This window comes from Populus nigra, chromosome 13 (assembly GCF_951802175.1).
Source record: "Populus nigra chromosome 13, ddPopNigr1.1, whole genome shotgun sequence".
NCBI lineage: Eukaryota > Viridiplantae > Streptophyta > Magnoliopsida > Malpighiales > Salicaceae > Populus > Populus nigra.
This window is the reverse complement of record NC_084864.1, coordinates 11,397,679-11,408,828: the sequence shown is the minus strand read 5'-3', so window position 1 is coordinate 11,408,828 and position 11,150 is coordinate 11,397,679. Positions and strand designations below refer to the sequence as shown.

Sequence of the window (11,150 nt, the reverse complement as noted above, 5' to 3'; positions counted from 1 at the left end):
AAATACCAAAATTGGTTGAGGAGATTCAAAAATGCAAAAGGTTGAAATTTGACAGTGAGAGCCTTGTTAATAAGAAAAATTCAATTTGAGGAAGAAAAGTTCAAAATCAGATGTTTATGGACTAAATTAAATTTTATCTAAGGTTTAATTGAATTTATGGAGGGTTTGATTGCAAGAACATTGATCTTTTAAGTCAATTTAGGTTTTATTGGAAGAAATTAAAGTTCTGGAGGTCCAATTATAATTTTAAAGAGTTGATTTGGTCAAATTAGAGGCTTAATTGCATAATTATTGAAGTTTGATGGCCAATGAGGGACTTAATTGAAACAATCCAAAACCAAGGACTAAACCGAAATAGGCGATAAAATCAAGGGATCCAATTAAAATTCATCCGGGGGGCTTGATTACAAAATTGTCAAAACAGCCAAGGGCCGAATCGAAAATATTCATTTGAATTGTGAAACGGCGCCGTTTCCTTAGACACTATTCATCACCATCTTCAAAGCAGCCGTTTCAGCAGACAGGAACCGCAAGAAGAAAATGCCGCAGATTGCTTGATTGCTTCAGTTATGGGACCATTACCGAACGTCTTTAATATAAAAGAAAAAACGCACGCAGTTTTGGCTATAAAAGCAGAGAAAAAAAGGAGAAAACGTGGGGGGGCAGAAACACTGGGGAGGGAACGAGACAGAGGAGAAAGAAAACAGAGAAGGTGAAACGTAAAGAGGAGAAAAGCAACGAGACAGAGAGCAGAACAGGGAGGAAGAACCCGAGGGGGGGAAGAGAAAAGAAACGAGAGAGGAGAGGTGACAGTGAGGAAACACAAGAGGGAGAACGACAGAAGGAAAATAGAGAGGAGAGGGAAAAAGGAGAGGAGAAACAGAGAAAAAAAAGAGAGGAATGGGACAGCAAAGGAAAAAAAACAGAGGAAACAACAGGAGGAGAGGAAGCAGTGTTGGTGGAACAGCCCTTCCACACTGTCATCTGCGTCTGCAACGGCGAAGCCGCCACTGTGAACCAACGAGAGCAGCACCACCACCACGAAGCCAGTGCAGAGAGGGGGGCGAGAACGACAGAGGAAAGAAAAAAAAAACAGAAAGAAGCATTGCCAGCCATCTTCTTCGTCACCAAGCACCAGCTTCGCCTCCAGCTGCACCAGGGAACAGGGAAGAAGAAAACGAGAGAGACGGCAAACAGAAACAGAAAAAAGGAAGAACCGGAAGAAAAAAACAAACGAAAAGGAGAAGATGGAGGTCCAAAGCATGTCGTTGCTTTCGTTGCTTCCAGGTAAACTTCTCCAACTTTGCAGATAATGCACAAATACTGTGCACTTGAAGATTAATTACACCGTGACTGTAGCAGGCGTGCGTGAATTGTTCACGCACGCTTGCGGGTAGAAACCAGCTGGGTCCAGCCCAGCCACATGGGCCGGGCTGGGCCCAGCCCGCGAAAAAAATTCCAAAAAAATCTTTTTTAAAATTTATGATTTTCTCGTATATTTTTTTACTGTATTTTGATTAATATCGGTTTGTATTTTTATACTGTAAAGATACAAATCTGGTATTAAAATACCTGGTTTTCGTCATGACATTTAAAAATATAAAAAAATAAAAAAAATATTTTATTTTCATGCATACGGCCTAGTCTTTCAAAAATAAAAATAAAAAATCATATCATATTTTCATACAACAAAGATTCAAAAATTTGTATTAGCATGCATTTTGGCTTTAATAAACAGTTTATTAAAGTCACGAGAACTAGACCAATATTTCAAAAATTTCAAAAAAAATTTATTTTGTTTTCTTTTAATATCTTGGGTTACGACCTTATACGTAAGACGTATTTCGGATATTAAATTTCTTTTGTTGACGTCAGCATTACCCGATAAGATAAGGATCTCTTTACCGTGAAGGACTTTTCTTAAACCATAGACAGACCAACAACTAGGAAACCCGACAAGACCTTAGATTTTATCAGACAATAAAACAATGCAGCTTACCTTAGGTAGGGCTTATTTGGAGTGCTAATACTTTCTCTTTACGCAACGAGTCCCCGTACCCGATCTCTGAGACCAGTTACGGTTCCTAGTGACCAAAATATTAGGCGGCGACTCCCATTTTTGCACTAATAAAAGACAAGAATTCCTTGTCTCTCCACATTTGCCACATAAGATAGATTTTGAGGGTGAATATTTTCGTCGCGACGCCGCAGACGTGGGACAATAATTATCACTACCAAAATTATTCAAACAAGTAATGCATATATACGCATCCATAGGTATTTCAGCTAGAAACCTTTGTCTTGAGGCCTATACTAACGCAGCATGCTAACTAGCTTGCTTCTCATCGCCCCTTTGGGTTCATGATCTCAGAGAACACAGCACCAGACATCATTTTCTCCGACTTGTTGCTTAGAAAACTTTGTCCGTCGCTGCTGCTTGTTGTTGCCATTTCCAAAATGCGGGAATTCACAACTAGTTCACTGCCAGTACTAAACAAATCACTGCTGTCATCGATTGAGGAGCCTTTCAGAGGAGTCTCCATGTTAACTTCTTTCTCAGTTTGAGCCACTTTGACATACTCTTCCGCGCTCTCTTGCAGTTGTAATGCAAACTCAAGGCCCCAAACCACATCGGTCATCGATGGCCTTTCGATTCCATTCTCGAGCAAGCATCTCACTGCAACATCAACAAAGTTTTTCAGACAATCTGGTGAGATCTTTCCATCCAGATATGGATCAATGATTTCATTAATCGTTCCGTTGCTGTGGCTTTGTCTAGCCAACTCTGCTAGACTTGCAGGCACTGCTGATCGGTTTATTGCTGGTCTAGCACACAATACCTCGAACAACACAACCCCAAATGAATAGACATCAGATTTTTCTGTCAATTGCTGGCGTTGACAATATTCGGGATCCAAGTACCCTACCCTACCTTTCACAACGGTGCTCACGTGGCCCTTCGATGTGCTCGTAGGGCCTGTTTTGGACAATCCGAAACCCGAAACTTTGGCCACCCATTTCTCATCCAGCAAGATATTTGTTGTCTTCACATCACGATGAATGACAGTGTGCTTGGCACCTGTGTGAAGGTAATGCAACCCACGGGCGGCACCGATGCAAATCTCTAGGCGTTGAGTCCATGAAAGTGGAGGATTATCAGTTCTGTAGAGATGATCACGAAGCGTCCCCCGAGCCATATAATCATACACCAGGATCATCTCATTATTATCATTACAGTAACCAATTAGAGAAACCAAATGGCGGAATCTAAGCTGGGAGAGCATCTCAATCTCTGTCCTGAACTCGGTTGCACCCTGCTGTGAACTTGGATTCAATCGCTTGATCGCAGCACGATTGACTCCACCATCCAATAATCCTTTGTACACGTTACCAAAGCCACCAACACCAATAATGAATGGATTGTCGAAGTTGTTTGTAGCTGCTATGATCTCAGCTAGCGAGAAATTGTGGCATAGATCAGAAGGTAGAGATTACCTCTGGGTCTCTATTGACTTTGTTGACGAGGAAACAAGAGGGCTTAACTTTGTAGCTCCATCACCGGAAACCCAGTACTTGAGTTTTTGGACTCTTCTCCAGAAAATCAAGAAAAATAGGAAAGAGAAGACAACAAAACCCGAAACAGTAGCACCTATAATGGTGACTATTCCTCTTCGACTATGCTTTGGCTTTGTTGATGTCGCGCTAGGAGGAGTATTACTAATGGGGCTATCCTGATATACACCAGGATTTGGTCCGGAAAGATTGTCTGATTTGCTCAATTTGAAGATTTCTACTCCATTCAACATTACATTAGAGAAACGAGATGACAGTGGACTAGGGTGCAATGCAATCAACAAATTCTGTACCTCCTCGATTCCTCTGGCGTGCATCATCACTTCGTAATCTTTGTTTATGGGAACCCCAATATTTCGATTAGCCCAAGAAATTATATCTGCGGAAAGCTCGGCAGTTTGATTAGCGATATATATTTAAAAGATTAGATCGTTCTGCCATATAATCGATATAAACTGACAGAAATGAAGCCTAACAAAATAGGTGAAAGTGGAGTGGACCGGAAACTCCCAAGTCATATTGTATTTCTCATTTACAGTAGAATCGTTCCCCATGGTCCTAGCAGTTGATAGAGCACGTCAGGTGCAGCATAGCGAGTGTGGTTATTATACTGAAGTTGAATAGTGTCATTATGCAGAAGACTGCTCGGTCTAACATCCGTCAAGTAATCCACGTCCCTTAACCAACTTCGAAACATGCCACTGTCTTTGGAGGGTTCGATGTCATTCGCAGCCACATTTATTCGGTACATAAGCTCTAAAGCAGTTTCTTTTTGAAGAGGAGAATTGAGGTCCTTGTCAACATCATGCAGACCTGGGTCACCAGAAGTCGTGTAATAAAGATTGGTGGGCATGGATACGATTTCAATCCCGTTGATGAAAGCATATGCATCGGCTACATGAGGACTTGGCGTGAACGTTATGCTCAAATTTTTCTGCTCACCTTCAACATTTAAGATGAATTCTCTGGCGTAACCTCGTTCACCAAGAGAGTCAGTGTAATGGATGCCACTGAAGTTGCTAAGAAAGGTATAGCGACCGGTTGTGACAGAAAAAGATGCTTTAGACCTGTTGAAACCAGTGTAGGAAGCAGGATAAAAATGGAGACGAACAAACTTAGGTCCTGTTGTTGTGACAGGAAAGGTGTAGGTGAATTGGGAGCGAGAGACGCGAGCAATATAATAAGGTACAGAGCTAGTGGAGGCTTCATTTGCTGTGGGATTTGTTGAGGAGCTGTCTCGATCTAGAAGGGCCACAATTGAGTTGTTGTCTGCAGTCCATTGCCTACCGTTTACAAAACGCTCGGAGGATGAACCACAATCAAGCGCTATGTTATCAAGAGGAACGTAATGCGGTGGTATATCCCCGGTTACAAGGATGGTGTGATGGAGGAACAGGAAGGAAAGGTGCAGAGGTGTGAATAAAGATAAGTTTGTGAGAGAGAGATATTTGCTGCTGCTGCTACTCATTTTGTTTTTGGCCAGAGGTGGAGAGATGAAGAAATCAAGAGGAGAAGCTAGCTCCTTTTTTAATTATATGCTGAGAGGTGTAAATTTAATTCATGCTGGTGTTGAATGATTCTAATTTTTTTTTAATCACTCATTTATTATTATTGTTTTCTTTATTTTTCTTTGTTCAATATAAATATAAACTCTCTCTTATCAATATATTTAATTACAAGTTAAAAAGTCAAGATGCATGCCATAACCAACACGGCAACATCTCACACATGAAAGCTCTTCTATATATATATATATATATATATATATATATATATATATATATATATATAAGACATATTTTATATTTAGAAATTATATGTATAATAGTTAATTATGTATTTATTAATTGTTAAATAATATTATATCATGTATTTTTTTAAAAAATATATATATGAACTACCTAATTTATATAAATATCCTAAATTATCCTATATGGATTTGGAGTTCATGATGGATTCTGAAATTAACAGGATTCTCTCTAGCTCTAGAAATGCCCTTGCCGATGTCGTAAATCATAATAAGGCAACGTTTGATTGCGGCCACGAAAAGCATTGCTGGACAGTAGCTACGGGGTGGCAGCTCGCGTGACAGTAGCGAAAATCAGCAGAGTGTGTGTGCGGCAGCACACAACAGCTAGCGCAGCAGTATGCTGACGAGAGTTGGGGCTTGGGCGAGGATTGTCCAAGGCTTGACGAAACAGTGCAGGGATGACACAATGAGACAGTGGGGAATTCGGTAGCACTGGTGAAATCAGCAGCGTCGAGGAATTCGACAGCGTCGACAAAATCGACAGCAGGGGCTGACGATAACTTGGACAGCGGACGGTCCAAGGCATGCGAGGCAGTTACGCTGGCAGCATGTGTGCTGGCAGTGGGCATTTGGCTTGTGGGAGAACATGCCAATGCAGTTGCGGCAGTTCTGGGAGCAGTTATCGGCAGTTGCAGTAGTTTCTTATGTGGGGAAGAAGTTGGCAGAACATGGGATAATGGGTGCTCCAGTTGTGCAGGAAGTTAGGGGTAGTTTATTCTTGTAACTTCCATTATCTTGTAAATAGATAGGCTGTAAATGTGAAGCATGCAAAACGAAAATGGGCATAGCACACAAGAAGGACTTTGTGTAATCCTTTAATTGAGTTAATGAAAGAGTTGGGACTTGTTCCTGTAATCTGCTGTGTTTTGTATTCTGTTCATATTCCTTTGTGTTATTCCGCTTGCTTGTGACATTGAAAGAGTGTGGGGATCTCTTGGGTTTGTGGGACAAACTAGTCGTAGGCAAAACACAAGTGAATAGGTGAGGGAAAGGCTGAGTCTAGCGGGACTAGACTGCCGCGCGAGGTCTGTTTTCGGTAGCGAAAAATTGACCTCGTGACAATGTACCATACCAGGACTGCTTAGCCCTAAAGAACGGTGGTCACCGATGCGGGATATACAATCGCGAGTGCCCTCGCTAATCGAGATCTCTCTCTAATATGTGGCTTTTTCTAGTTTGTTTGTTAAATTCCCTTCTTACTACTGTTATTATTATCTGTTGTATCGAGTGGGTATCGAATTGAATCAATAATACTCATGGTTGATTAAATTTTGCGTTAAACTTTAAATGCGTTATTTGTTGTTGAAAACTCACTACACAGATAAAAAGAAATAATTCTCATAGAGAAGAGTTAATCACAGACAAACCTTTGCACGACCATGGCAGGTGGCGTAGCCAAGATTTTTTAAATGATGAGGTAAATTAATAACAAATATTTGATATTATGTATTATTTAGATATGCATTATATAGAAAATTAATTTCAAATATATGTACTAACTCATATCAAACAAAATTAATTTAAGAATATTTTCAAAATGAAAAAATTTACGTTATAATTGTTTTTTTGGAATTTTTATATTTTAAAACCGCTTCATCATAATTTTATTATCAATCTTATCGAAGTTATTTTTCTTACTATATACAATCAAACTGTCATTCATTTATTTTTAGTTTAAAGTGAGTTCAATGCTTGTGTTTTCTAAATCTTCCAATGACTAATGAAGTTCTGACAACAATTCTATGCTGACATATAATAGAGAGTAGCTAAAATCATAGCTTAAAAGGATTGTTTTGATAAATTAATACTATTATTATTAATATTTTAATATAAAAGGAATTAAAAAAAAGATTAAGGGGGCAATTGCCCACTTATGACCTTATCTGGCTCCGCCACTGACCATGGCCACCTTTGAAACTAAGAAATCATATGGCTGCTGAACACCAACCCATATATATTCCATGGAATCTTGGGTGCAAAATTTTTATTTTCAAAACTAATTCTAGGAATTTCACATTTATGGCTGCTGAACTTTAAAAGGTATTTGGGAGTGTAGTAGTGGTTGCTTTTCAAAGTGATTTTCATTTCAAAACACATTAAAATAATGTTTTTTTTTATTTTTAAAAAATTATTTTTGATATCAACACAATCAAAATTATCTGAAAAATAAAAAACATGATAATCTAAAGTGAAAAAAATATAAAAAATTTAATTTTTTTCAAAAGCGCTTCCAAAATACAATGTCACACATAACCTTCCAAAATAATCAAGGAATTTAACGTGACCATTATAAATAATGCTTCTAGAAATTCTATGAAGTTGAACTTTCTCTCTAAACCCCCGTAAATAAAAATAAATAATAAAAAAAACATAGGATTAAAGTAATGAGGTCTCGATGAGTAATGGAGATTTGGTATGAAAGAAATGAATAGATAGTAGGAATGATAATAAATGTGTCATATGAGAGAGAGAATGATCTCCATAAATAAATTTAAAGGTATTGTTGAAGTCAAAATGAGAGTCATGATTTTTAGTTTAAAACTTGTAACGTTGGTGAAACTAGTGATGAGTTTCAATGGATAAAAGAATAAGAAAAACGAGAAGATATATAAACCCTGGTCAAAAAACTTATTTTGACAAATTAATGATAAATATGGTAATATTAAATTTATTGAGTATAAATTAAAGGGAAACATCATGAGAATCTAAGTAAATAAAGTAATGCATGAAATTCAAATTTTAGCGTAAAAGACACTGATTGTCTAGTTTTACGGTATCGATGATATATCTCAATCCGACCGTTGGATCAGGCTAAAAGTTTATAAGGAATCTCTAGAATTATTATTGTATCTTAGGTTAAAATTTCATGTCAATCTGAATTTAGGAAGGCGTTATAAGAGTACTCAAAATTCGGTAAATTGAAGAAGATGACACAAGGGGCATTATTAAGGGCATTTTGATAATTTTATATAAAACAATATTCTCCTCTCCTCCTTTAAAGACAGATCACATTCTCTGCAAAAGGAAAAAAAAAACAGGAGGGAGACCATTTGTTTTGTCCCATTTTCTTTATCTTCTCTCCATTTCTTCAAGCTAAATCAAAAGAGAGTGTTCTTATGAGGATTATATCCAAAAAAACAAATTAAATGACTAAACTTTGAGAGTTATAGAGCTTGAGAGAAACAAAGAGAAGAAGCTGGAAATTGAAAGAGGAGGACATGATTTTTATAGATTTTTTCAAGAATTCATTGAAACAAGTTAAAATAGCAAAGGTAAGGAACATACCCAGAGTAATTTCATTTTTCTCTCTTGTTCTTGTATGAGGAGAAGAAAACCTCCAAGTTTAAAAATCTAGGGTTCATGTAAATATTTTGGGGGAATAATTGTTCTTGTGAATTTTGAGGTTAATTGCATGATAATAGCTTGATTAACTGAAAAATAGAAGGAATAAATTGATTTGAAACTATGGGTTTTGGGATTGCAACATGGCAAGAACTTCGGCAGCCATATCTTTACTTTTCACTGTTGGATTAGATTGAGTTTTGGATATGTTATTATGGTCAATGTCACCTATATTCTGACCGGAGGGATTGTCAATATCAAACTTCATTTGAGAGTTGTCACTGGAGGAACATTTCTGGAAAATCATCCTTCAAGACAGCCTCGTTCGTCAGTCATTATATCATCTTTTCACCGCTGGATTGGTCTGGATCTTGGATATATTGTTCATTAGATGTTATATAAATTATGAACAGTTAATAGTGGAAACAAACATTCTTACTAGAAATTGTACTTCCCGAATAGTAGGTCTCTAATTTTCAGGTCAGTTCGGTATTATTCTGATATAGGGAGATTTAACCATTGGATGTATGTTAATTTTGGATATGTTATTCTAATGATGATGATGTATAATATCGCCGTTAGGATTTATTAAATTCTATATTTACAAAATAATGTTTTAAGTTTGGTTTGAGAAATATTGAATGAGAATCGGATATTTAGCATAAAAAGTATGTTTTGGGATTAAGGATAATGGCAATGGGTTTAATGATAATGGAAGTGTTTGTGTTAGTTTTTAGTCATGTTTTATGTGTTGATAAGTGATGGTATAGTTAAATTCTATAAAGAATAGTGATTGATTAATACTTTGGTTGTGTTGGAATGAGAAATCATGGTAAGAGATGTTGTAAATTGAATTATGATATAAGGAATTATTTTGAGTGTGCGTTGGAAAAAATTAGCATATGTAGTCATTACTGAAATTTAAGTTAAATTACAATGTTTGGTAATAGATTAAATGTCTTGGGACATTAGAAAATTGGTGACGAGAATTCATGTCTTTGGACACCAGAAAAAAAAAACTGATAACGAAAAGTCAAGTTTTTTTTTTGGACATTGAAAATCATTAATGAAGAATGGAGTTAATTGGACATTTAATGTTAGTGTAAATAAATTCTAATGTAAATGAATTTAAATGACAAGCAAGAGAATAAAATACATTCATAGAAATTGTTTATGAAAGTGTTTTATTTTGTGAATTTATGAATAAATCAGGAAGATTCGAATATTGATTCAAGATGTTATAGAAGGAGCACAACAACAACAAGGGAACGTGAGCCGAGCTTCTACAGCAGGTAGGTGTTCTATACCTACATTTTTTATGTAACGTTAATTTTGTTAACTTGTTAAATTTTGGGTCTTTGCATCTATAGGTGAAACCTTAAAGAGAAAGGACAAAGTGAAATAAATGAAAAATTAAAATGAATTTGAGTACTTGATTGATTTAGGAATATGAATTACATTAATGGACTTCGTTGATGATCGTTCCTCAAACTTGATTAGCCGGTCCTGAATGCGGAGACTAATGATGTTAGTAAGGTTTACTAACATTGGCATGATCATTCCTAGAAATGAGGAATATTAAACTTGATTAACTATTCGGGTTAATGATATCGACTAGTGACGTCGATATCGGCAATCACATGAAACTTGATTAACTATTCCTAAAGTGAAAGCTAATGTTGTCAAGAATCTTGACATGAGGAATATTGAACTTGATTAACTATTCGGGTTAATGATATCGACTGGTGACGTCGATATCGACAATCATATGAAACTTGATTAACTATTCCTAAAGTGAAAGCTAATGATATCAAGAATCTTGACATCGACATTTCTGGAAATATTTCAAGGTATTATGGAAAGAAAATGTGATTGGCTATTTTAGGTTGGAAATAGTCAATGACATCAATCGGTGACATTAGTGTTGGTATTTACAACGAACTTGATTAGTCGGTCCTGATATGGACAACTAATGATCATTAGTGTCGGCATTCCCTTCCAAGTTTTGGGGGAGAGGTGCTATAATGGTATTCCCGATAAGGAATGATTAAAAGTGTTAATGAAATGGGGATTGACATCTTGAAAGGATTATTTATTTGACTTTAAAGTGGTGGATATTGATTGGAAATTTGTGGAATAAGATGGGCGGAGGAACTAGTTACCTGATAATGGGCTAGCGGCATAAGTTTTTCTAATGACCGGAATATAGAATTTAAGTTAAACTGACTTGTGTGGTGTTAAAATTGTTGGGATGATTGATTTGTCAAACTATAAATGGAATGTTGGATGAAACCTAATTGTTAAACAAAAGTGGAAAATTATGTTTAAGTTATGGATTATTGAAAAAAAATAAAAAATAATAAATACATTGATGAAGATCTAATTCTTGTGAAGGATAGAAGCAAAGTTCGTATTGCTTGGAACG

At 36.5% G+C, this 11,150-nt stretch overlaps 1 pseudogene; it reads right to left on the bottom strand.

The window, feature by feature from the left end:
* Positions 1-2,240: 2,240 nt before the first annotated feature.
* Positions 2,241-5,061, bottom strand: LOC133670546 (receptor-like protein kinase FERONIA; annotated as a pseudogene).
* Between the last annotated feature and the right edge of the window lie 6,089 nt (positions 5,062-11,150).